Source organism: Alosa pseudoharengus, unplaced genomic scaffold, assembly GCF_046254945.1.
Source record: "Alosa pseudoharengus isolate Yale_2024_CS ecotype anadromous, Long Island Sound unplaced genomic scaffold, YU_APseudo_1.1 YU_APseudo_1.1_scf_40, whole genome shotgun sequence".
Taxonomy (NCBI): domain Eukaryota; kingdom Metazoa; phylum Chordata; class Actinopteri; order Clupeiformes; family Clupeidae; genus Alosa; species Alosa pseudoharengus.
Genome location: NW_027468775.1, coordinates 227,179 through 252,780, shown reverse-complemented (window position 1 = coordinate 252,780; position 25,602 = coordinate 227,179). Strand labels below are relative to the sequence as shown.

General features: G+C 41.8%; 1 pseudogene; it reads right to left on the bottom strand.

The window, feature by feature from the left end:
* Nucleotides 1–5,692: 5,692 nt before the first annotated feature.
* LOC143103432 (uncharacterized) lies at nucleotides 5,693–25,602 on the bottom strand (annotated as a pseudogene).

The window sequence follows — 25,602 nt, the reverse complement described above, 5'->3', positions numbered from 1 at the left end:
GTATGGACATGTTCTGTATCTGCCCTGAACCTTTTACTGTCTATGCCCTGAACCCCCACATGTCTCAATCACACATTCCTTCCTCAAATACATTCAAATACACACGCACAGGCCAATTCCAATGCTGCAAAACCGGAAGCAGCTAGCCTAGCTTTGTTTAAAAAAAAAAAAAATGTGCATATTGAGTAGGCTAGCACTACACGTAAAGGTAAGGATGAAATGCAAACTTTTCAAGTTTTTTTTCTGCCTGATAAAATATAGACAGCAAAGCATTTCCTTACAGTCTATGTATCATTAGTTCATTTGAAAAAATGACTTGTCATTTCATTATTTGTTTATGAATGTGATACAAACAAACAAATAACGAATTATAAGCTACACGGACCCCCTTACCAATAAGTAAAACTTGCTCCACTTCAAACGGAAGGCTGGCATACGCGGCCGGCGATGCTACAGTCAAATGTGACGGTGGAAAACTCAGGGCTCTCAAGTTTTGAGGACAGTCAAAGTTTTGAGGAGTCCGTCAAAGGTTGCGGGAATCGGGGTGTTCATTACTAATATTATTATTAGTGTTTTGTTGCTGTTATTAATATGCCTTCAGATGTTCCAGCCCCTTGTCGTTTACCCCCCCCCCCCCTCCAATATTGTAAATCATATTTACACATCAGATTGTTATGTAGCATAGCCATATTATATATAATTTGAAAGGTTGAACTCTTGGGAATCCATACATGACAATCTTTTTATATGTAAATATGTGTAGTGCTTTACATTGTCAGATTAGTCTTACCGTATGTGTGTGAGTTTTGGAGTTTGGTGTGTGTGGGTAGGGTTCTTGAGAGGGGGGGGGGGGGGGGGGTATGAACATGATATACAGCAATTAAATTTAAGTATAAGTATACTTAACCCTCCCCCTTTGGTGCTTCCCTACCTTCTAGATGCAGTGTATAGGCTATCCTTAGCAATATGATAGAAATAGCTATTGGGTCTTGAAATATTCACAAGAATCCATATGGAATACTCATGTTATTTGATCCAATATTAGTTGTATGTATAGTCCATCTTATGCACACCAATTGAATTGAAATACAAATTGTAAAGATTTATATATTTGTGTAATTATTCCATATTTAGAGTCATTCCATATCAGAACCCCTGAAGTACAATCAAAATCTAAATGCATGCATGAAATTTCAGAGTGTTCCTGTACCTTGCATTTGAGGCCAATATTATGCTTCTAAGGGGTTCATATGCAATAAGCATTTGATTGTCAGTAAGCATTTGGATAACCAAAGGTCCTATGGGGAGTTTCCATAGGGCATTTTACAAAACACATACCTTGGCATAATGGTCTAAACTCATATTGATCTACTTTTGCACACAGCTTCACAAGACCTGATTCTAGGTCTCGGTAGTCATATCAATTGACCTAGAGGTCTGAAATGTGGTCAGTTCAGAGATGCTTGTTATCCAGAACAAAAACAATATTCTAGCCTCTGTAACTCTGTCAGTACATCACACACAGTTATTCAGATTGTTTTCCAAAAAACTACAGTGTCTCCAAGGAGGTCAGGCATTTTATTATAGGCCAGAGTATGTGGGAGCAATGCCCTTCTACATACATACCAGTAAGTATAATTTATAATTGCTCAGACTTGCAGAAGAAAAGATTTGACACATGGCACTGACAATTGAATAATGGGCCTACCTTTTTCACCACCTTCTCTGTGCAAGCATCCTCTATCCTGGCCTTTTTAGGAGGCTTTCCCCTCAAGACCAATGAGAGGATGCTTAATTGCTTTTTTTACCTGACATTTTTGAAAGACAGATGCAATGAACTCAAGCTTTCTGATAATGAACACAAGGGGAGCTCTAGGGCTAACTAATTCACACAAGCCACACAGGGAGGATTACAAAGATGCTAAACACAGGGGAAATTACACCAGGAGGTTTGCAGGTCACACTGGCTACATCACTGACTGAAAAAACACTTAACACCATTAACATAAGAGAGAAAAAAGCATGTTATGAAATAGTACATTTCAACTGAATTTGCAGACATACATACACTGGGCCGGATGTACAGAGAAAGCGCTATACCGAGTTTTTCTATGCGCAGAAAGCAAACGCTGTGCTTTGCCATATTGAGGGGGAATTTACTAAGCTGTCACTTCATTACGTACAGTAAACAGTAAACAGCGCTCATCACTGTCCGTCCCCGCAGCAGTGAAGTTGTCATTGTTTGTGTTAAACAAGTTGTGAATTTGTTGTAACATTAAAAGATGACTTATTCTGTGCTCAAAGTGATGCTCGAAGCTCCAGTGGTTTCCTCTGAGGGTGAAAGAAACTTTCGGTAGCAGAATCACGCGTGAACAATTCCAGGATATGCTTTTTTTTTTCATTGGTTGTTGTGTTAAAATCTTACCCAGATACAGTTGTGCTATTTTCTGATTGGCTATTGTGTAGCCACTTTCTTTTTTTAATTGGCTGATGGCAGAATTGTCTGAGAACTCCAGGGAGACGCGCTTCATTCTGGTCGGTTCCATAGTGAGAGCGGCGCAGCCATAGACATTCTGGGCTCTGCAGCATATTAAATATATCATAAATATTTTTTCTGTGTGAGAAATACAATGTGTGACACTTGAGAGCCCTGATTAATCACTACTACACACACATTTTATTACACGCGATCATCCATCGATTCAGTGGAGATACAATGACCAGACAGCTGTTTTCTATTATGACGAATCGCCCTGAAAAAAAAAAACAGAAAGTGGCAGATTAGAGCAATGGGACGGCGATGGCCGCACTTGGGGAGCTTGCCTATGTTCCCACAGCTCTAAGTTCTCACAGACATATGTTCCATAACCCTAACCCACCTACCCACACCTCAGGCCTATCCCCAACCCCGACCCTAACCCCAACCCCAACCCTAGTCCTAACCTAAGTGAAGCGGCCCATCGGGAATTCTCCCGATTACCCACACACCGGGCCTGACCCTAACCTTAGAAATGTGGGAACATAGGGCTGACCCCCGCACTTGCTGTGTGCGTTGCTCCATTCATGTCAATAGATCTTTTATAAAAGAGAAAAAGTAGAATACGAATGTTTTGTGAAATGCGTGTCTGGCGTGACCAGTTTCTACTGAATGACCTTTGACCTCAGTGTAGGCGCCATTCCAAGGGCGGAAGGCCGACTCTGCTTTGACGAGCAGTCTCACTGTTCCTCCTGCATCCGTCCTCCATTTTGTAACCGCCCCATAGCTCATGGTGTCCCATGGAGACTGAGACTGACCACGTGAACTAAAGGACATCAGCATCATTATGGACGTTGGTGTGTCTGTGATGTTCCTACCATCCTACTGAGAACAAAAACCTCTCAAATACCTCTTAAAGACCCAGCTCTTCCAAGAGATCCTCCTCCTGTACCACCACTAACAACCCAAGGCATGAACCTGGCCTTACCAAGACATCCTCCTCCTGTACCACCACTAACAACCCAACGCCATTAACCTGGCCTTACCATGACATTCTTTTCTCTCTCTTTCATCTGTGTCACTGGACTTAACTGGACTCTGAAGTCATTCTACTTCTTATGCAGGTAACACTCATTATTACACTATTAGGCTCTGACCCCAGCAACACACACACACACGCACACACACATACACACACACACACACACACACACACAGTTGCTCTCTCACTGTTGAGCCATGTAGCAGGTGACGTGTCAGATCCTCAGCACCATGCTGATCTGGTCTCCCACCATCTGGCATCGTCTGACTGACTCCAGCAGACACACAACAACACTGATCTCAGATCTGCAGTGTGTGCACTTCCACAGTCATCTCTCCTTATCAGTTGGGCTGAACTCCAACTCCCTCTACTCTACACACACCACTGCCCACACCATCCAGTGCAGCGACTCACTACTGCCATCTAGTGCTGGGACTCAAAATTAACTGATTGAGTTTAATGACTTAATTATTGAAGACTTAATGATCAAGACACATGACTCCTGAGACCTAAATTAAGATTTTATTTTCGTCTAAAGAAATGTTTCCTTTTCACTGCAAGGAAAAGATTGGTCCACAGTACTTTCTTATCAATATTAGATTATGGTGATATAATATACATGCATGCATCTTCATTGAAAAAAATGGATGTTTATTATCATTCTGCCAAAGACACATCATGCAACCTATTTGAAATGGTTCAATGGGACCATATGACACAGGATTATCCATGCCCAAAAGATGTGCGACTGACCCTAGATTCACATTTGTGTTTGATTGGCTGGTGCCTTGCGTTGCTGTCCATTGGTGCAGCAAAAAGTTGAAAACGGCAACGGGAGAAAAACAACACATCATAACCACAATTCACTTAAGCCCATGTAAAGTGAACGAGATGCGCGCTGCACTGCATGCGATGCAAGTGTCTGTGTGCATCGTTACCCAGGAATGCGACTGTGCGTCTGCGCCTTGCGAATGTAAATAACATTCATAATATGGCTACAGTAGCTTTCATTCACCCTCTCCACCTGCATAAAACTAAGAGCTATACATGTTTATTCCAGCCACGGATGTCCTGCCCCACACTTTGAGAACCACTGGTGTAACTCAACCTCTCGGTACTCGCTCGGATCAGCTGACCAGCAGTGGCTGCGATAATCTTTCAGCACCAGTAGAGAGAGACAAACCACCGTAGTCGTGTCCAGTAGGAGGAGGCTGGTTGCTTTATGCATCACACAGACAAAATGCTCTCACAAATGTATCAAACGGAAATACTTTGGGACTCAAATCAGGAAAGATCTACAACGCCAAGCAATAATGAGGGGTCCAATGAGACCGGCGCCAGAGCACAGCCTAGTCGCCAGCTTGATGTTATCTATGGGTGTGACTGTAAACACTCACATCAAGCTCCATGACAACTAAAGAATAGCTGACATTTATCATTACTTCCAAAAGCATTGTTCACATGTTTGCTGATTTTGAGTGGTTGCCACATACAGGCTTTCAATTTTTTTTTTTGTGAGGCTTGGTCTGAGGAGCATTTGGACCAAACCGGTGCAGGTCAGTCGATGGGCAGCCGTGGCCTACTGGTTAGCACCTCGGACTTGTTACTGGAGGGTTGCTGATTCAAACCCCGACCAGTAGGAACGGCTGAAGTGCCCTTGAGCAAGGCACCTAACCCCTCACTGCTCCCCGAGCGCTGCTGTTGTAGCAGGGAGCTCACTGAGCTGGGATTAGTGTGTGCTTCACCTCACTGTGTGTTCACTGTGTGCTGAGTGTGTTTCACTAATTCTCGGATTGGGATAAATGCAGAGACCAAATTTCCCTCATGGGATTAAGAGTATATACTTATACTTATGACCCAGACCCATCCTTCAAAGAGAACACAGGTTCTCAAGCCCCCAATTTTATAATTTTTTTTGGTGGTTAGATACATTATAATCCATCAATTAACATATACATAAAATTGTGAAATAACCTAAACAGCATTAACTGAGGAAAAAAAAAACATTAGCTAGATTATATAGATTACATATATAACCATAAATTATAGACATAGATTATAGAATACACGTAAATATTGTTCAAAATACTAGGTAAAAATGCATATAATCCAAGAGCTGGTAGAAGCTCTAATAGGTTCTAAAAATAAAACAGTGACAAGTGGAAAGCAGAAAATGTCTTTTCAATAACAATTTATCATAAAGTATCAGAGTTATGTTGATGAACATATTGGTCATACATTTAACGTATATCCATCTTTTCATCTCTTTCTGAGTTGTCATATTGTCTGTACAGTGAAGTCATGATATGATGCAGCCTCCTCTCTCACCTGCAGGGAAACCATGCATGCTACACACTTTGTTTTTACAGGGCGAGGTCTTGATAAAGGTAGCTGTCCAGTTCTTTTAGGAGGGAGAGCATGATGCCACAGGTTTGTTTTTACAGGCCGAGGTCTTGATAAAGGTAGCTGTCCAGTTCTTTTAGGAGGGAGAGCATGATGCCACAGGTTTGTTTTTACAGGCCAAGGTCTTGATAAAGGTAACTGTCCAGTTCTTTTAGGAGGGAGAGCATGATGCTACATGCTCTGTCCCCCTTTTTAAGCACCATGTCGATGAGGGAGGTCACCTGGTCCTGCAGCACGCTGGTCCTCTGCAGGACCTCTTCTGCCTCCCTGCTGCTCATCACACGAGGCGGAGCTTGAAGTTCATCCAACAGATCTCGGAGTAGAGCTCCCGATGTTTTCTTGATGAGATCAGGCCGAATCATGAACAGTCGATCTAGAACGAGATCATTAACATAAGATTATGACTTTTGACATTAGCTGCTACTGTTGCTATGCTCTACCTAAGTAAGATTTTGTAGTTACCTGAATCCAAATCATGCTCAATGCAAAACAAGAACAAACTTCTAGGTTTAAATATCTTTCAAATGTTTTATTCTTTACATAATTGTTTTTCTTAAAGGTCAGCATTGGATTATATACCTTTGTGTGACATGGAGGCCATTTTCCCTTCTTCCTCATCAGTCCTGGCAGCTCTGCTTGTGTAAGCCACCTCTCTGTGGGTCATGACTTGGCAACGTCTGGATACTGCTGAGGGCATTTCATGACTGGGTGCCATTTCTCCAGTCTCACCAAATTCAAAGCTTTCCAGTGTAGCTTTCCATATGGATTGCCCTTCACTAATCAGCTCCAAATCAAAACAGTCATCTGCTTTATCAATGACCATCCGGAATAGGTCAGGAGGTCTGATGTATTTTAGGGTGATCTCTGGTGGGGAACTTCTAGCATGGCTGGCAGATGACTTCAGGCTAAACTTTGTGTGCATCCAAATGGACATATCCGGTCGATGTGTTTTGATCTTCTTAGCATCTTGTGTCTCTCGTAAATCCTCCTCAACGGCCTGAATCATGGAAGCATCCCGTGGCACGATATATGTGAGTAGAACCAGGGGCGTCACTCTGGTGCGGTAGATTAACACATCCAGATGGGCTTTCATTGGGATTCCGATTTTCACCAGGACTTCTGTCAGTGAGAAGGAGGGCTTGAGGAGCTTTGCGTGGAAGCGGGTCAGTTCACATTTCTCTAGAGTCACACTGCTGTTGACCCCATGCAGAACTCTCACAGCCTCTCTAAGAGAGGAGTCTGAACCTTCCAGACAGGCAAAATGGGGCAGATGAGCCTCCAACAGTTCACCTGAGAGCACTTTGATGTCCATCAAGGGACCAATTGGCTCATACTGCAACATGGCAAGCTCTGCTCTGAATACATGGGGGTCACTAAAGTGATACTGTAGAGAGACTTCAACCGCACACACCCAGCGCAAACCAGACACTGTGCACTCAAAACTTCCTGGTGGAGAGCTGTGTTTATACACTGGGACTCCTGTCTCCATGGAAACAGAGGGTTCCATCAGGATCCAGTGTGAGGTGTCTTCAACATCTTCACATGATTTGCAGCAGTTTGTTTGTTTGAAATACTGACACAGAATGTTGCCAGATGAAATGTCCAACCTTTAAGAGCGGAGATTTTAATTAGGTATTTTGTCCCCAGATAATCATCAGTAAACAGCCAAACTGACATACTGGCTGAAAAAATCTTAAGGTATTGGGACCACAAAGAAATTAAATTAACACAACCAAAAAAACTATGGCTGAATCAGAGTAATTCAGGGCCTGTAAACAAGCATGGATTCATTAAGATCATAAAATCAATTTAAATGTAAATCTAAATCTTCATACTCAGCCATATTATCAGACAGTTCTCTCATGTCTCTCCTCCAGTCAGGATTGTCTACAGAATCCAAATCATCTTGGTCCACAAAAGTGTTTTCCTTAATGACTTTAGGCCCACGTACATTTGATGGCTCTGGGACTTTGTCAACTGTGAAAATAATACAAAAGACATGGTTTCCTTTTTGTGACTGAATTACATTGAGATATTAAAAATGTATCAACCTAACCCACAGTCTGACCATTTCTAGAAAAGTGTGTGTGTGTGTGTGTGTGTGTGTGTGTGTAAATACATGATTTTTTAATTGTTAAGATCCTCACACTAAGGATGGCTGTATCATCTGAGAACTTGATTATGTAATTATTTGTGTGATGATTTCTGCATTCATTTGTATTCATTTGGGTCAGCCATGGCCTACTGGTTAGCGCTTCGGACTTGTTACTGGAGGGTTGCCGGTTTGAACCCAGACCAGTAGGTACGGCTGAAGTGCCCTTGAGCAAGGCACCTAACCCCTCACTGCTCCCCGAGCGCCGCTGTTGTTGCAGGCAGCTCACTGCGCCGGGATTAGTGTGTGCTTCACCTCACTGTGTGTTTACTGAGTGTTGAGTGTGTTTCACTAATTCACAGATTGGGATAAATGCAGAGACCAAATTTCCCTCACGGGATCAAAAGAGCAGTGATACTTATACTTGTATACAATGTGAATAACTGGGGAGAACTAACACCGACTTGGGGCACTCCAGTGTTGATGATCAGTGTATCAGAAAGTGCAAAATTGATTTTAACTTGCTGTGTTCTATCAGAGAGAAACACTTGGTACCATTTGGTAACACTTGGTACCAAAAGCAGAGCTAAAATCCATAAAAAGTAGTCTGGCGAATGCCTTAGTGTTTTCCAAGTGCTTTAGTATGAGATGGGATGTAGTGCTTAACACATCAGCAGCCTCTCTTATCTCTATAAGGAAACTGGTAAGGATCAAGGAGATGTTGGACCTGTGTGCGTAGCTCTTCTAGCATAATGCTTTCAAATTACGGCTGATGTTAGCACGACTGGTCTCTCATGGACATGATTTATTTGGCACAGGGATTATGATAGCTTTCTTCCATTGTGTTGGTAAACTATGCGTGTCTACCGAGAGCTGAAATAATGGGCGCCAGGCTGGTGCCAGTTCATGAGCAAAGATTAAGGGGGAGATCCCGCCTGGCCCACTGGCCTTCCTTGTGTGCAAAGCCCTAAAAGTCTTTACAACAGTATCAATCACTATTCTATCTTTATTAGGATCACATAATGTATTTACTGATATGTCCCTGCCATCCTCAGTGTCAAACCTTTTATAAAACATATTCAGCTCATTTGCCCTCTCTTGTTCATTACACACATTGAGTTCACTTTTCCCCCTGTTCAAGTTAGTCATGTCCTTTACGCAGTCCCACATCTTTTTAGTGTCCTTAGTTAAAAACTTATTTTTGTTGAAGTGTATTCATTTAAATATATGAATTTTAAATTGTTAAGATCCTCACACTTTTTGTGACCTCCCAGTCTTCCAGATGTTAAAGAGCCAATCCCAGAGCTGGTAGCTCCTGACATCAGAGAGTGTTGATCTGATGGGGCTTCAGATGCTGTGTCTGAGATGAATGTCCCGTAGCCAGAGGTTTTCTCAGATATGACATCTGTTTTATCTGAAAACAAAACACACGTTTTATCCAGAAACAAAATGCAGCATTGCATTGTCATTTAACACCACAATTTCAACAATAAACAATAACAAAACAACAATAAACACTTTCTAAGTATGTATTTGTTATAGTTTCATTCAAATTTCTTAGAGTGGTTTCAAACAGGGCAATGCAATTTGAGGCCCGCCATGTTAGTCCTAAAGTTATGTCAGCAGCTGAGAATGTTTTAACATTAGTTCTTAGAACTCATCTATTAGTTTTTGTAAATAAACTGATTATTATTGATGCAATTATTGATGCAGCCCATGTGGATTAAATGACCCTCCGTTAAAAAACTGCCAGTCCGCATAGACAACATACTCTTGTGTCCAGCAGTAATGTGAGATGATAATAACCTTGTTATCTAGCTCATTTAGATGTCTATTTAAATTTAACAAAGAGACAATATTTAGACCTGAAGGTTACTCTACTGTTACTTGATACCATAAAAAAGAATAATCTCAAAATGCACAGGGAAGTTGCCACTAGTCTTAATGTGGTTGCCAAGGGAAACCTGGTAACTGTTCATGTTAAGCTCACTGTCCTCATAAAATTAACAAAAATCACAACTGACCCATGAGGGGAGGCTTGATGCTCTTCGCCAGGTCATTCTCCTCATTTAGATCTTCCAGATGCTGCACCTCCATCTTCCAGTCTGCAGGTTTGGTCTCATTTGTCCTCCTTTCCTCATACTGGAAATGGCGTCCTCCATTGAGAACCACTAACTCATCAATCTTCTTCAGTACACCTGGCCAGCTCTCCTCACCTGTCCAGTGAACATACCTGTTCCCACATTTCTCAACCAACCACTGCAGGGCCTCTCCTTCACTCTCAATGTACTCCTCAATGTTCCTATCTACAGACAGGTCATCAGAGGAGTCAAACATCACTATGGCGTGATCCCAAACTCTGTCCCCAAGAAGCCCCAGATGTGTCTGGAATTGCCTCCTTCTTCTCTCAGTGAAGTGAAGATCTGTGTCAATGCAAGGCACAAATGCATGTGGACCAGGATCACACAGAGACACCAACTCTGCTTTAGTCTCTTCTAGACTTCTCTTACTTGGTGTCATCGTAACTGTAGTGATCTCTCGACCTCCCCTGATCTTCTCCTCACACTGAAGCATTACTCCTTCTGCCATCTCTCCTCTGTCACGGTCTGTGTCTTGTTCGGAAGTGAACTTCTCAACATACCGCAGGAGCATCACCTTAATCCCACAGAGAGGCTGTAGTTCACCTGTAAAACAATTGATTAATGTCAAGAATCAAGAAACTCCAAGGCACTCTCTATTGAAAAAGTTAAAAAGCCTTTGTCATCAACGCGTTTCGACTACATGCCTTCTTCTGGGAGTTAAGCGAATTGATTGTATTAATATACACACATGCGTGCACACACGCACACAACCGCCGACACACAGTGTTAACATATGATGATAATACACACACACATACAGTCATTGTCAGTGTGTGTATTAACATATGATGATGACATGGGAATATCACCAAATATGTGTTTACTCCTCTATACTCCAATTTCACATGAACTTATCCCTGCTTTCTCATAATGTCATGCATACAGTATTTCAATTATAACAAATAGCTAATTATGTCTGTTGATTTGCCTAAAAAAACAACTTACCCATGACAAATTTAAACATAGCGTCCTGTTTGTAAGCTCTTGTCTCTCTGTCCTCCGCTCTTGTAGTGAGATGTCTCCTCTTGTTCTCCACCTCCTGTAGAAGAGTTTTGTCAACCTCAAAGTGACGTCCACCATTTCCTGCTACCATCTCCTCAATCTTCTCCAGCAGCTGTGTGACCTGCTTGTCATCTCTGTTCTGATTGTTGAGGACATGATATCTGTTCCCACATTTCTCTACTAGAGACTGCAGGGCCTCTTCACTCTCAATGTACTGCTCAATGGTTGTGTCTCCCAGCCAGTCTCCATGGGTAAACAGCACCATGGTGTGACCCCAGACTTGGTTACCAACAAATGTCAGATGTTCTTGGATGTTTCTAATGTCATCCTGTGTGTAAGAATTAGCTACTTTTATAAGCAGTAAGAGAATGTGGGGTCCTGGAGGACACAAAGACACACTGAGCACAATCTCCTGTTTAGTGAGCTCAGGAGTGTCTTTGAGGCTGAAATCCACCCACCATCCTGGAGCCTCGACTACAGTGAGCTGTCTGCCTGCTACTTCTCCCTGTCTCTTCACACACTGAGCTGTTCTTCTCTTCAGGTCAAACTCCTCTCTGCCCAGGATGGTGTTTCCTGATGAACTCTTGCCAGATGTTCTGTATCCCAGCAGCACAACTCTGAACTCTGACCGCGGGGATGAATTCCCTGCTGAAAAGAATACATAAATATATTTGACATTAAATGACCATTTTATCTTAAGAACTTTGTGGACTTTAAGCAGCAGTAAGGAGTTGTGGTTTAAATCTAGTGAGCTAACCACCTAAAGTGCATGTACACCTTGTACACACCACTTACAGCCCCACTGGCAATGCTAAATGTTGGTGCATGTTTGGCGATACAGCTGACAATGGCCTGATGTGTAAACTTTTCTTTCATTTTCACAAAGACTTACGCCCCGGAACACAGAACTATAGTGCATATCCTGGATGGTTAATGGGAACGGCACATGTGTAGGCAGATAAAAACTAGCCTATCAAGTGTAAAGCAAATGCACAGTATTGCTTCAATTTCACTAAATTTACTACTGTATTTTACTAATTTCTTCTATGGCCATAAGAATTAATATTATGATATATTTGATTCGATGTTTCATAGGCAGGAGATTAAGATTGTTAAATCCTCACCGTTTAGTGACTGGAGGTGTTGTCTTTGCCTCTCCACCTTCATCAGTCTCTCTGTTGCTCTCTTCCTCCTCTCCTTTACTTCCTCCAGTCTCTTTCTGTCCACCTCATAATGACGGCACTCGTTTCCAGAGATAATTTCCTCCATCTTCTCCATCAGCTCTGTGATCTGTGTTCTGTCACGTTTGTCCTGATTGTTGAGAACATGATATCTGTTCCCACATTTCTCTACCAGATATCTGAGGTGTTCTTCACTCTCAATGCACTGCTCAATGGTTGTGTCTCCCAGCCAGTCTCCACAGGTAAACAGCACCATAGTGTTACTCCAGACTCTGTCACTGAGAAGCTCCAGATGTTCTTGGATGTTTCTAATGACATCCTGCGTGATGGAATCAGCTAATCGTACAATCAGTAAGATAATGTGAGGTCCTGGAGGACACACACTGAGCACAATCTCCTGTTTAGTGAGCTCAGGAGTGTCTTTGAGGTTGATATTAGGCCACCATCCTGGAGCCTCGACTACAGTGACCTGTCTGCCTGCTACTTCTCCCTGTCTCTTCACACACTGAGCTGTTCTTCTCTTCAGGTCAAACTCCTCTCTGCCCAGGATGGTGTTTCCTGATGAACTCTTCCCAGATATTCTGTATCCCAGCAGCACAACTCTGAACTCTGACTGGTGGGATACATTTCCTGCTGAAAAGAATACATGAATATATTTGACATTAAATGACCATTTTATCTTAAGAACTTTGTGGACTTTAAGCAGCAGTAATGAGTTGTGGTTTAAATCTAGTGAACTGACCACCTAAAGTGCATGTACACCTTGTACACACCACTTACAGCCCCACTGGCACTGCTAAATGTTGGTGCATGTTTGGCGATACAGCTGACAATGGCCTGATGTGTAAACTTTTCTTTCATTTTCACAGGGACTTACGCCCCGGAACACAGAACTATAGTGCACATCCTGTATGGTTAGTGGGAACGACACATGTGTTTACATGTGATGCACATTATATCAAAATGAATTTGAAGACCAAAAATAAAAGGCAGATAAAAACTAGCCCATCAATTGTAAAGCAAATGCAGTGTTGCTTCAATTTTTACTTTACTATTTCACTAATTTCTTCCATGGACATAAGAATTAATATTATGATATATTTGATTCAATGTTTCATAAGCTAGAGATGAAGATTGTTAAATACTCACGCTTCAGTGACTGGAAGTGTTTTCTTTGCCTCTCCACCTTCATCAGTCTCTCTGTTGCTCTCTCTTCTTCTTTCTCCCTCCTCTCCTTTACTTCCTCCAGTCTCTTTCTGTCCATCTCAAAGTGAAGGCCTCCGTTTCCAGCGATAATTTCCTCCATCTTCTCCATCAGCTCTGTGATCTGTGTTCTGTCACCTATGTCCTCATTGTTGAGAACATGATATCTGTTCCCACATTTCTCTACCAGATATCTGAGGTGTTCTTCACTCTCAATGTACTGCTCAATGGTTGCATTTCCCAGCCAGTCTCCACAGGTAAACAGCAGCATGGTGTGACTCCAGACTCTGTCACTGAGAAGCTCCAGATGTTCTTTGATGTTTCTAATGACATCCTGTGTGATGGAATCAGCAAATTGCACAAGCAGTAACAGAATGTGAGGTCCTGGAGGACACAGAGACACACTGAGTACAATCTCCTGTTTAGTGAGCTCAGGAGTGTCTTTGAGGTTGATATCACTCCACCATCCTGGAGCCTCGACTACAGTGACCTGTCTGCCTGCTACTTCTCCCTGTCTCTTTACACACTGAGCTGTTCTTCTCTTCAGGTCAAACTCCTCTCTGCCCAGGATGGTGTTTCCTGATGAACTCTTGCCAGATGTTCTGTATCCCAGCAGCACAACTCTGAACTCTGACTGTGGTGATAAATTAACTGAGGAAAAGAATATAAATAAATTTGACATTATATGACCATTTTATCTTAAGAGCTTTGTGGACTTTGAGCAGCAGTAAGGAGTTTTGGTTTAAATCTAGTGAGCTGACCACCTACAGTGCATGTACACCTTGTACACATCACTTACAGCCCCACTGGCACTGCTAAATGTTGGTGCGTCTTTGGAGATACAGCTGACAATGGCCTGATGTATAAACTTTTCTTTCATTTTCACGGGGACTAAGGCCTCGGAACGAAAAACTGTAGTGCACATCCTGGATGGTTAGTGGGAAAGGCACATGTGTTTTCATGTGATGCACATGATATCAAAATGAATTTGAAGATGAAACATAAACAAAAATAACAGGCAGATGAAAACTAGCATATGAAGTGTAAAGCAAGTGCACAGTGTTGTTTCAATTTCACAAAATATACTATTTTACTCATTTCTTCCATGGCCATTAGAATTAATATTAAGACATATTTGATTCAATGTTTAATACGCTAGATAATTATGAAGAGCGTTGAACATTTATTTTTGCTATGAAAAAGCTCAGTTTGTTAAGTACAAAACACAGAAAATACAACACAACTCACACTTCAGTGACTGGAGGTGTTGTCTTTGCTTCTCCACCTTCATCAGTCTCTCTGTTGCTCTCTTCCTCCTCTCCTTTACTTCCTCCAATCTCTTTCTGTCCATCTCAAAGTGACATCCACTTTTTCCAGAGATGATTTCCTCCATCTTCTCCATCAGCTCTGTGATCGATCTGTGTTTTGTCACTTTTGTCTTTATTGTTGAGAACATGATATCTGTTCCCACATTTCTCTACCAGATATCTGAGGTGTTCTTCACTCTCAATGTACTGCTCAATGGTTGTGTCTCCCAGCCAGTCTCCACGGGTAAACAGCACCATGGTGTGACTCCACATTCTGTCACTGAGAATCTCCAGATGTTCTTGGATGTTTCTAATGACATCCTGCGTGATAGAATGAGCTACTTTTACCAGCAGTAAGAGAATGTGAGGTCCTGGAGGACACAGAGACACACTGAGCACAATCTCTTGTTTAGCGAGCTCATGAGTGTCTTTCAGCTTGACCTTCTTCCACCATCCTGGAGCCTCGACTACAGTGACCTGTCTGCCTGCTACTTCTCCCTGTCTCTTCACACACTGAGCTGTTCTTCTCTTCAGTTCAAACTCCTCTCTGCCCAGGATGGTGTTTCCTGATGAACTCTTCCCAGATGTTCTGTATCCCAACAGCACAACTCTCAGCTCTGACCGTGGTGATAAATGTCCTGCTGAAAAGAATATATAAACATTTTTGACATTATATGACCATGTTATCTTAAGAACTTTGTGGACTTTGAGCAGCAGTAAGGAGTTTTGGTTTAAATCTAGTGAACTGACCACCTAAAGTGCATGTACACCTTGTACACACCACTTACAGCCCTAATGGCACTGCTAAATGTTGGTGCGTCTTTGGTGATACAGCTGACAATGGCGTGATGTGTAAACTTTTCTTTCATTTTCACGGGGACTTACGCCCCGGAACACAGAACAATAGTGCACATTCTGGATGGTTAGTGGGAACGGCACATGTGTTTACATGTGATGCACATGATATCAAAATGAATTTGAAGATAAAACCAAAAATAACAAGCCAATGCAGTGTTGCTTTAATTTTACTAACTTTACTATTTTACTAATTTCTTCCATGGCCATAAGAATTAATATTATGATATATTTGATTCAATATTTCATAAGCTAGAGATGAAGATTGTTAAATACTCACGCTTCAGTGACTGGAGGCGTTGTCTTTGCTTCTCCACCTTCATCAGTCTCTCTGTTGCTCTCTGTTCTTCATTCCTCCTCCTCTCCTTCACTTCCTCCAGTCTCTTTCCGTCCATCTCAAAGTGACAGTTTTTGTTTCCTGCTACCATCTCTTCTATCTTCTCCAGAAGCTCTGTGACCTGATCATCTGTCCTATTCTTATTGTTGATGACATGATATCTGTTCCCACATTTCTGTACTAGAGGCTGCAGGGCCTCTTCACTCTCAATATACTGCTCAATAGTTGTGTCTCCCAGCCAGTCTCCACAGGTAAACAGCACCATGGTGTGACTCCAGACAATACCACCGAGAAGCTCCAGGTGTTGTTGAATATTTATTCTTTTTTCAATTGTGAAAGAATGATCAATATCTATGACAAGTAGGGCAGCATGTGGTCCTGGAGACACACTGAGCACTATATCCTGTTTAGTGAGCTCAGGAGTGTTTATGAGGTTCACATTCCTGAACCATCCCGGAGCCTCGACTACAGTGACCTGTCTGCCTGCTAATTCTCCCTGTCTCTTCACACACTGAGCTGTTCTCTTCAGTTCAAACTTCTCTCTTCCCAGGATGGTGTTTCCTGATGAACTCTTCCCAGAATATCTGTATCCCAGCAGAACAACTCTGAACTGTGACATGGGAGTTGATTCTTCTGTAATGTACAATAGATTGGATTAGATTCAACATAGAAAAAATTTGTTGATTTATTTGCAGTATTAAAAGGGCTGTAAGAGATGCAGAGGTGTATTTCACACAACCTTAATAATTAACACATCCTTCAGAACGGACAGAGGTGTAAAAGTCCATCTTCAGAAAGTAAAAGTCCTGCCACATAGCAAAACTCCAAACCCAGGTAGATCAGATAATTAGTGAAATCACATGTGTTTTAGTGTTCAGGTAGAAGCAATACGTGGTAGGCCTTTTAGTTTCTAAAGCCGGACTTTTACACCATTTATAACGGATAAAGCTGGGATTTTTTGCTTATCCTGGCTGAATTTAGCCTTTACTTGGTTTCACAAAAGCAATGTGATGTGATGTGATGTGATGTGTAATGAGTTGCACTACAATACCTTTAAAATGTCATTGTGTGACCATAGCCATATAATTGTGTTTTTTTTTTCAAGCTTTAAAGGAACCGTATGTAAGAAATGTAATTCAATTAATCATAAAATGGCCCTTATTTGTCACTAGACATTAGGAAATCATGCTAATTTCAAATACTTATATCACTGACAAAAGTAGTCCGGCCAGGATATCGTCATTTAAAAAAGTGAAGTTGCAGCCCTCAACTGATGTTGATGTTTACATATTTGTGTTTTAGCCTGATCCGCCACCCTCCACCTATCTAGTAATCACAAAGTCAGTAGTGTTTCGGCATCTGGGTTGCCAGCTCTGCTCTAGTTACCACATCTGCGGTGTACACCGCTCTACAGTATTTTGAAAGTGATTGTAGTACCAGTTTTGGCCAAAATCCTACATACAGTTCCTTTAACTTAATTATTGCAATATTCAATATAATATTTACATACTTTTCTTCTCCCATTAGAAAGCAGATCAGACACAAGGCAACTCACGTTTCAGTGACTGAAGGTGTCGTCTTTTCTTTTCCACAGTCATCATTCTCTCTTTTGCTCTCTCTTCCTCTTTCCTCATCCTCTCTTTTATTTCCTCCAGCCGCTTGTTGTCCATCTCATAGTGGCAGCTACTGTTACCTGCAACCATTTCCTCAATTTTCTCGAGGAGATCTGTGATTTGACTGACATCAGTCCTGTTTTCATTTTTAAGAACATGATATCTGTTGCAACATTTCTCAACTAGCCAATGAAGGCTCTCTCCTTCACTCTCAATGTACTGCTCAATGGTTGTGTCTCCCAGCCAGTCTCCATGGGTGAACAGCACGATGGTGTGACTCCAGACTTTCTCACTAAGAAGGTCCAAGTGTTGCTGGGCTGATCTTCTCTGTGCATCAGTAAATGATATGCCTGCTCGTGTGACCAACAGGAACACATGGGGGCCCTGGTTGCACAAAGCTGGACTAAGCTGAATAGCTCTTTTGGTCATTTCAGGACTACATTTAACCTGATAATGACTGTGCCATCCTGGAGCCTCCACCACAGTGACCTGCCTGCCAGCTACATCTCCCTGTCTCTTTACACAAACAGCAGATCTCTGTCCAGGCTGAAACTCCTCTCTGCCCAGGATGGTGTTTCCTGATGAACTCTTCCCAGCATTTTGAAATCCCAGCAGCACAATTCTGAGATCTGGAAGCAGTGCACCTCCTGGAGGAGTAAATGAAGAAATTCAGTGTGTGTGTGTGTGTGTGTGTGTGTGTGTGTGTGTGTTGTGTGTCTGTGTGTGTGTATAAGTATATACTCTTTTGATCCCGTGAGGGAAATTTGGTCTCTGCATTTATCCCAATCCGTGAATTAGTGAAACACACTCAGCACACAGTGAACACACAGTGAGGTGAAGAACACACTAATCCCAGCGCAGTGAGCAGCCTGCAACAACAGCGGCGCTCGGGGAGCAGTGAGGGGTTAGGTGCCTTGCTCAAGGGCACTTCAGCCGTGCCTACTGGTCGGGGTTCGAAACGGCAACCCTCCGGTTACAAGTCCGAAGCGCTAACCAGTATGTTTTTACTGTACACTTCATCTAAATAGGTCTGTTCAGACAACACAATATAATCTTGAATGATCTAGTCACACAAAAATCTAACAATTTGGAAAAGTTATGATGTACATTCTTTGGACAATCTGAATCTTTCCTTTGACTATTGAGTTTAGCAGCAAAGACTCATTACTACAAATTAATTGTTACATAATCTAACTCACCCAGTCTCTGGACTTTCTTTCTTCTCTCCTCTGCTCTCCTCTCTTCTTCTGTCCTCTTCTCTTCAACCTTCTGTAATATTCCTCTGTTTATTTCATAGTGACGGCCACTGTTTCCTGCCACCATTTCTTCTATCTTCTCCAGCAGCTCTGTGATTTGCGTATCATCCTTGATCTTGATGTTAAGGACATGATATCTATTCCCACATTTCTCTACAAGCCACTGGAGCATTCCCCCTTTAACCTCAAAGGCTTTCTCTTCTGCAGGAGTCTCCTGAATGAACAGAACTAGAGAGTGTTTCCAGGCTCCATGGCCCAGAAGACTCAGGTGGTTTGATGTGGCATCTCTCTCTGCCTCTGTGAAGGTCATGTTCTCATGGATGACCAGCAGAAAAACATGAGGTCCTGGAGGACACAGAGTCACACTGAGAACAATCTCCTGTTTGAGGAGGTTAGGAGAGTCCTCATAAAAATATTCATTATATTTCATCCATCCTGGAGTGTCCACCACAGTGACCTGTCTCCCTGCTACTTCTCCCTGTCTCTTCACACACAGCAGTGTTCTCACATCAGGGTCAAACTCCTTTCTGCCCAGGATGGTGTTTCCTGCTGAACTCTTCCCAGCTTCTCTGTTCCCCAGCAGCACAATCCTCAAGTCTGAGAGATTGGAGATATCACCTGGTCAACACAGGGAGACAACACACACTTTCAAGTTTTCAGAAAACACCTGACATATTTGTAAAATAGTAATGAAACAATAATAGATTCACTGCCGTATCAATTACTCATGATAGGGAAAATAACTTGAAAATAAATACATATACAATTTTCCATTAGGGTATCAGAGTGATGGACATGTTCCATTAGCGTATCAGAGTGATGGACTCACCAGTAGATGATCCCCCTGCAGCCATCTCTTCAGTTTTACTCAGATTACTCAGATGTCCTGACCGCATTCACACTGAAAGAGGACAACATGGCAGCATGATGGTGTTGAATGGACAACATGGCAGCATAATGGTGTTTAATGAACAACATGGCAGCATGATGGTGTTTAATGGACTCCCACCCCATTCTGCCCTCCCTCATAGCTGCAGACAGGTTGCACTAAATATTTTACACTTATTAATTTAGCAGACTTACACAAATGAGTAGTAACACTGAAGCTACAGTGTAGAGGAGACCTTAGGTAGGAATTAATATGGCAGCAATGATTACTATTACTAGAGGATGAGAGTGCATAATTACTTAATTACACGTTATAATTACTTATCAAAGAGCGGTAGAAGGAAACAGTGGTAGAAGAAGAAGGAAGTAGAGGTGGTTATTCCAACATAGAGGGACCACAAATTACAATAGTCTGGATTGCTGTGTGTGTGTAGGGGCGGCAATCCCAAACAACGTTCCTTGGAGGAGAGCAGCGGATGAGGTGTAACACAAGAAACCGTTTAAGTCGGTGGGAAACACTATTCACAGCCATCACTATGTAAGCAAACATTAGTGACTTGATTTTGATGCAAGTTGAAAAAACAGTGGAGTAAACTGTGCCCTTTTTGGTTGAGTGAAAACCAGATGGTGGGGACCAACTGTAGCAGTTTCACCACACAAGTCATGATGAAGGCAGTAGTCAAGGCGAGAGATAACCATGGTCTGTACCAGCAGAAGCGGTCTGATTTTCTTCATATTGAATAGTGTATCTGTGTATATACAATAGTGTATATACAAGTATCTGGGTCTCTACCTGGACAATAAACTGGACTGGTCAGCCAACACTGACGCACTCTACAAGAAAGGGCAGAGCAGGCTGTACTTCCTGAGGAGGCTGCGGTCCTTCAATGTGTGCAGCAAGCTCCTCAGGATGTTCTACCAGTCTGTTGTGGCCAGCGTCCTCTTCTATGCAGTGGTATGCTGGGGAGGAAGCACAAAGAAGAAGGATGCTGGGCGACTTGACAGGCTGGTAAGGAAGGCTGGCTCTGTAGTGGGAGCTGAAGTGGAGTGCATCACTTCAATATCTGACAAAAGGACCCTGAACAAACTGATCAACATCTTGGACAATGAATGCCATCAATTCTACAGCACTATTAAAAAGCAAAAGAGCTTGATCAGCTGGAGACTTCGCTCACTGCCATGCACAACTGAAAGGCTGAGGAAGTCATTTGTCCCCAGGGCCATTGAACTGTTCAATGCTTCACTAAAGGGAAGAGGAGAGATTGACTTCTCTGCTTAGTCTGTCTGCCTCTCCACCCTCTCCATGTTTGAGTACTGACTGCCCACTACTGCTTTACTACTGTTTTACTAATGTCCACAGCCTAATGTTTTTACTACTGTTTTCCTGCTACACTATTTTTCATGCTATATTAGCACACATGATCAATAGCTTCTGCTACAATACTGAATGGCTGTAACCCTATTACCTCAACCTGTTCTTGCACTGACATAGTTTCTTATAGTTTTTTATATTACCTTGTCTACATTATACTTTACTCTCCTATTTGTCCATATTATTTATGCTGGTCTCTAGACCTTATTATTGCACTGTTGCACTGTTGGACTAATGTTGGACTACTTTTTGCACCTTCACCATGACACTCACTCTCTTGAGCACCTTACCATGCACACATAACTAAAGGACTACTGTTGGACTACTTTTTGCACCTTCACCATGACACTCACTCTCTTGAGCACCTTACCATACACACAGAACTACAGGACTACTGTTGGACTACTTTTGCACCTTCACCATGACACTCACTCTCTTGAACACCTCACCATGCACACAGAACTACAGGCCCTGTCACTACAAGTGTCTCATGCTTGATCACCCTCAAGATTTTTTACATTTCATTTATATAGTATATTTAGTATTTAGTTTGGTTAGTTTTTCTAATATCCTACTGTCTCTACTGTACAGTGGAATTTGGTTATATGTTTATATAAGTATACTTATATTTACCATTTCTGCTGTAAGTGCATGTTGTGTGTGATGTCTGTATGCTACTGAGACCCCCTGAATTTCCCCTCAGGGATCAATAAAGTATCTATCTATCTATCTATCTATCTATCTATCTATCTATCTATCTATCTATCTCTAGTGCGAAGTGGCATGACTGGGCGGCAGAGGCATAATGGTCAGAGAATGTTAGCTGGCCATCAATCATAACACCTAAGTTTGTTGCAACTTTTAATGGGCAATTGAGTACCAGAGTAACATTTTGGCAAACTTCAGAGGTCTATGGAGAAACATGTGAATCTCTGATTGCCGGCAAGTGTTGGCCTTAGACAGTAAGGTGTTTGTCCCCAGCAATATGGCGGCCGCGTTCAGGTATGCCACCTAATAGAACAATATTTTTGTTTGTCCCCAAGTTACCATTAGCTCAATGTTGCTTTCTGTGCCTCTGGAAATGCTTTAGGAATGAATGCACATGTTTGTTTCTGCAGTTGAAAGGGTCTATAGGCCTGAAAACACACATGCCCAATGGATTTTGGAAAATATAGTAATTTCTGTCTTTCAGAAAAATCAACATTTTCAAAACGTCATTGCATTTTGCTTTGTTTTTTTTTTCTTGTTGGCTGTAAAATACTGTATTCACAGCAGCAAAATATTTGGGAAAAATCACTATATTTGGTTTCAATATTGCTTAGATACTGTGTATGCCAACTTCTCTCTGTAGATGATTAACCCTGAAAATATGAAAATATACATAGAAGCCCACGAAAGACAGAAGAGCTTTAGGTTTTGAGCAACAGTATGTACATGATGTATCCAAAATGTCATATTATAACAAAAGTGTTTATAATGTGAGACAAATGCTTGTTTTAGAGATGTTTTTATGACATTTTGAATGTTGTGTGTCATTTTGATGGAGATTTGAGGCATTTTGCATTTTGTGTGAGCAATAGTGGGTTTTGTACGGAAGCATATTGCTGCCACACTAAAATAAATAAAAAGGCTCAGTATTATGTAATTACGTGAAAAGTTTCTTGTTATAACAATATCTTTTTCACGTTTTAACAAGATATGTATCACGTTATTACATAAAATTATCACATTATTACATAAAATTATCACGTTATTTCATGATACTGATATTTTCACGTTATAACGTGAAAATATCATGTTTTTTCAAGATATGATATTTTTAAGTTTATATATCACGTAAGATATATATCACGTTATTACATGAAATTATCACGTTATTCAAGATAATGAAACTAAACGAAACGAGAGGCAAGAATAGGATATGCTCGTTTACACGACTCAATCAAATTCTATTTTAAGCTCGGTTTAAGACATTCTCGTTATTGAACACGGTGGATGATATTGTTATAGGCCTATAGCCTATGCGAACACCCAAGCATTGTCCAGAATATTCTGCACCTCTGTGCAGTAGGCTAGCGGAGTGGCAATCGGGAGAGTCGGGAGGATTCCTGGTGGGGCCGGGCTGATTACAGTGTGATCAAAAAGCGCATGCTATTGCTGTTTGAATATTTAATTTGCTGCGCTTCACTTCTCACTCCCCGCGTCCCTTCCCCACAGCCTTAGAAATGACTGCGAGCTACCGAGCCAGAGCGCTCTATACATTCACCCACATTGTGTGAAGATTTGCATATTTATCAAAGCCCTTTCTCCCTCTTGCGTCAAGTTAGCGAAAGTTTTATTTATTGTGTTGATAAGAAGATAAAGCAGAACTATCAGGCGGTGTGAGCAGGCTATCCTGCACAGAACCTCTCTATCGGCCTCCTTTTCAGCGGCTCACTGCCAATACACACACATCCCTCTTCGCTGCTCCTCAGTCAGCTGGGAATTGACCACACACACGTAGCCTACACACACATACACACATGCACAAAAACAAACACTCATCAAGCAGCACTGTGTAGGCCTAATAGCAGTCAGGGTGCAAGTTCATACACGACTAGTTATCATTTAGGCCAGCCATGAGCTATCGCGGCCTTGTTTCGTTTAGTTTTGTTATCATGAAATAATGTGATAATTTCATGTAATATCGTGATACATATCTTGTTAAAACGTGAAAAATATATTGTTATAACAAGAAACTTCATGTAATTACATAATACTGAGCCTTTTTATTTATTTTAGTGTGGCAGCAATACGCTTCCGTAGTTTTGTGTAGACAGAGTTTTGAAAATGTGTGTAGACTGCTGACAAAAACTGTAATACAAAATACTATGTTACTATGTTGGAAGTGTAGGATCATTATGACACCCTCTGAATGCACGCCAAGTTTCGTGGAATTCCGTTCATGGGGGGCCACACAATAAATTAATTTATGTTACTGTACACCAACTGGCCTGTAGGTGGCCGGACACAGTTTTCTGTGAATATCTCGAGAACCGTAGGGCCTAGGAGGACCACCTTTTTCTTGTATGTTGGTCTTAAGGGACCATGTCCACCCATCCCATTACCACTTATTTCATGTATAGCACCACCTAGTTAAAAATTAAAAAGCAAAAAATTAGGTGTTGTAATCACAATATCTCTGGCTGACATGGTCAAAACTGCACGAAATTGAAAGTGTAGGATCATTATGACACCCTCCGAATGCATGCTACGTTTCGTGGACTTTCGTTCATGGCGGGCCATACAATAAATTAATTTATGAGTACATTTAGTGACTGTACACCAACAGAGTTTTCTGTGAATAGGGCCGTAGGGCCTAGGATGACCAATTTTTTGCATATGTTTGCCTCCAGGGGTCATGTTAATCCATTCCATATGCACACATAACACGCACACACATACATTCACAGTAATTATACGTATGACACATACTCACACAGTAGACATATGTACGCATGCATGCACATGCACACACACAGGCACATACACAGGCACACACACAAGCACATGCATGCACACACAAAACACACACACACACACACCCACATAAACATAAACATGTACACGCACACATGCACACAATTCAAGAATTTCTCAGAATTATGAACAGGCAAGATGGGGGTGGGGTTGCTCAGGGTTCCTCTTATAGGGTTAATCATATATGAGGGTTCCTCTTATAGGGTTAATCATATATGCCTTTCAGCGTGACTTTTTTTTGTGGAAAAAATGTGCTGGACTGGGCGGCGGTCATATTTTGTACCGCTCTGCGGTACATCTAGTTTAGAACCATGGAATGGTTTTTGACCATATCCAAAAGAGTATCTGTGTGTTTCCTGATTGAAGGCATTATCTTTTGTGTGTCTTCCTGTTTGAATGAATGGCTGTTGATTGCTAGTGGTTCAGATTTGTATTAGCACTGTGATGTGCGGGCAGCCGTGGCCTACTGGTTAGCACTTTGGACCTGTAACTGGAGGGTTGCCGGTTCGAACCCCGACCAGTAGGCACGGCTGAAGTGCCCTTTAGCAAGGCACCTAACCCTTCACTGCTCACCTCACTGTGTGTACACTGTGTGCTGTGTGTGTTTCACTAATTCACGGATTGGGATAAATGCAGAGACCAAATCAAAAGAGTATATAAATTTCCCTCACGGGATCAAAAGAGTATACTTACTTATACTTATGTGTATTAGCACATTGATGTTTTTTTACTGTTTTTGTTTCTTTTATCTCTTCCATTGACTCTCATTCTAAAATAATGTGCATGTCAGTGATATAGTGTAGCCTTCACACCATGTCTATATAGAAAATATCTTACCTTCACTGTATCCTTCATTCCGCAGAGTTCCGAAATCCAAAGAAGTGTCTCACATACACCATAGTAGCCTGCTTCTGT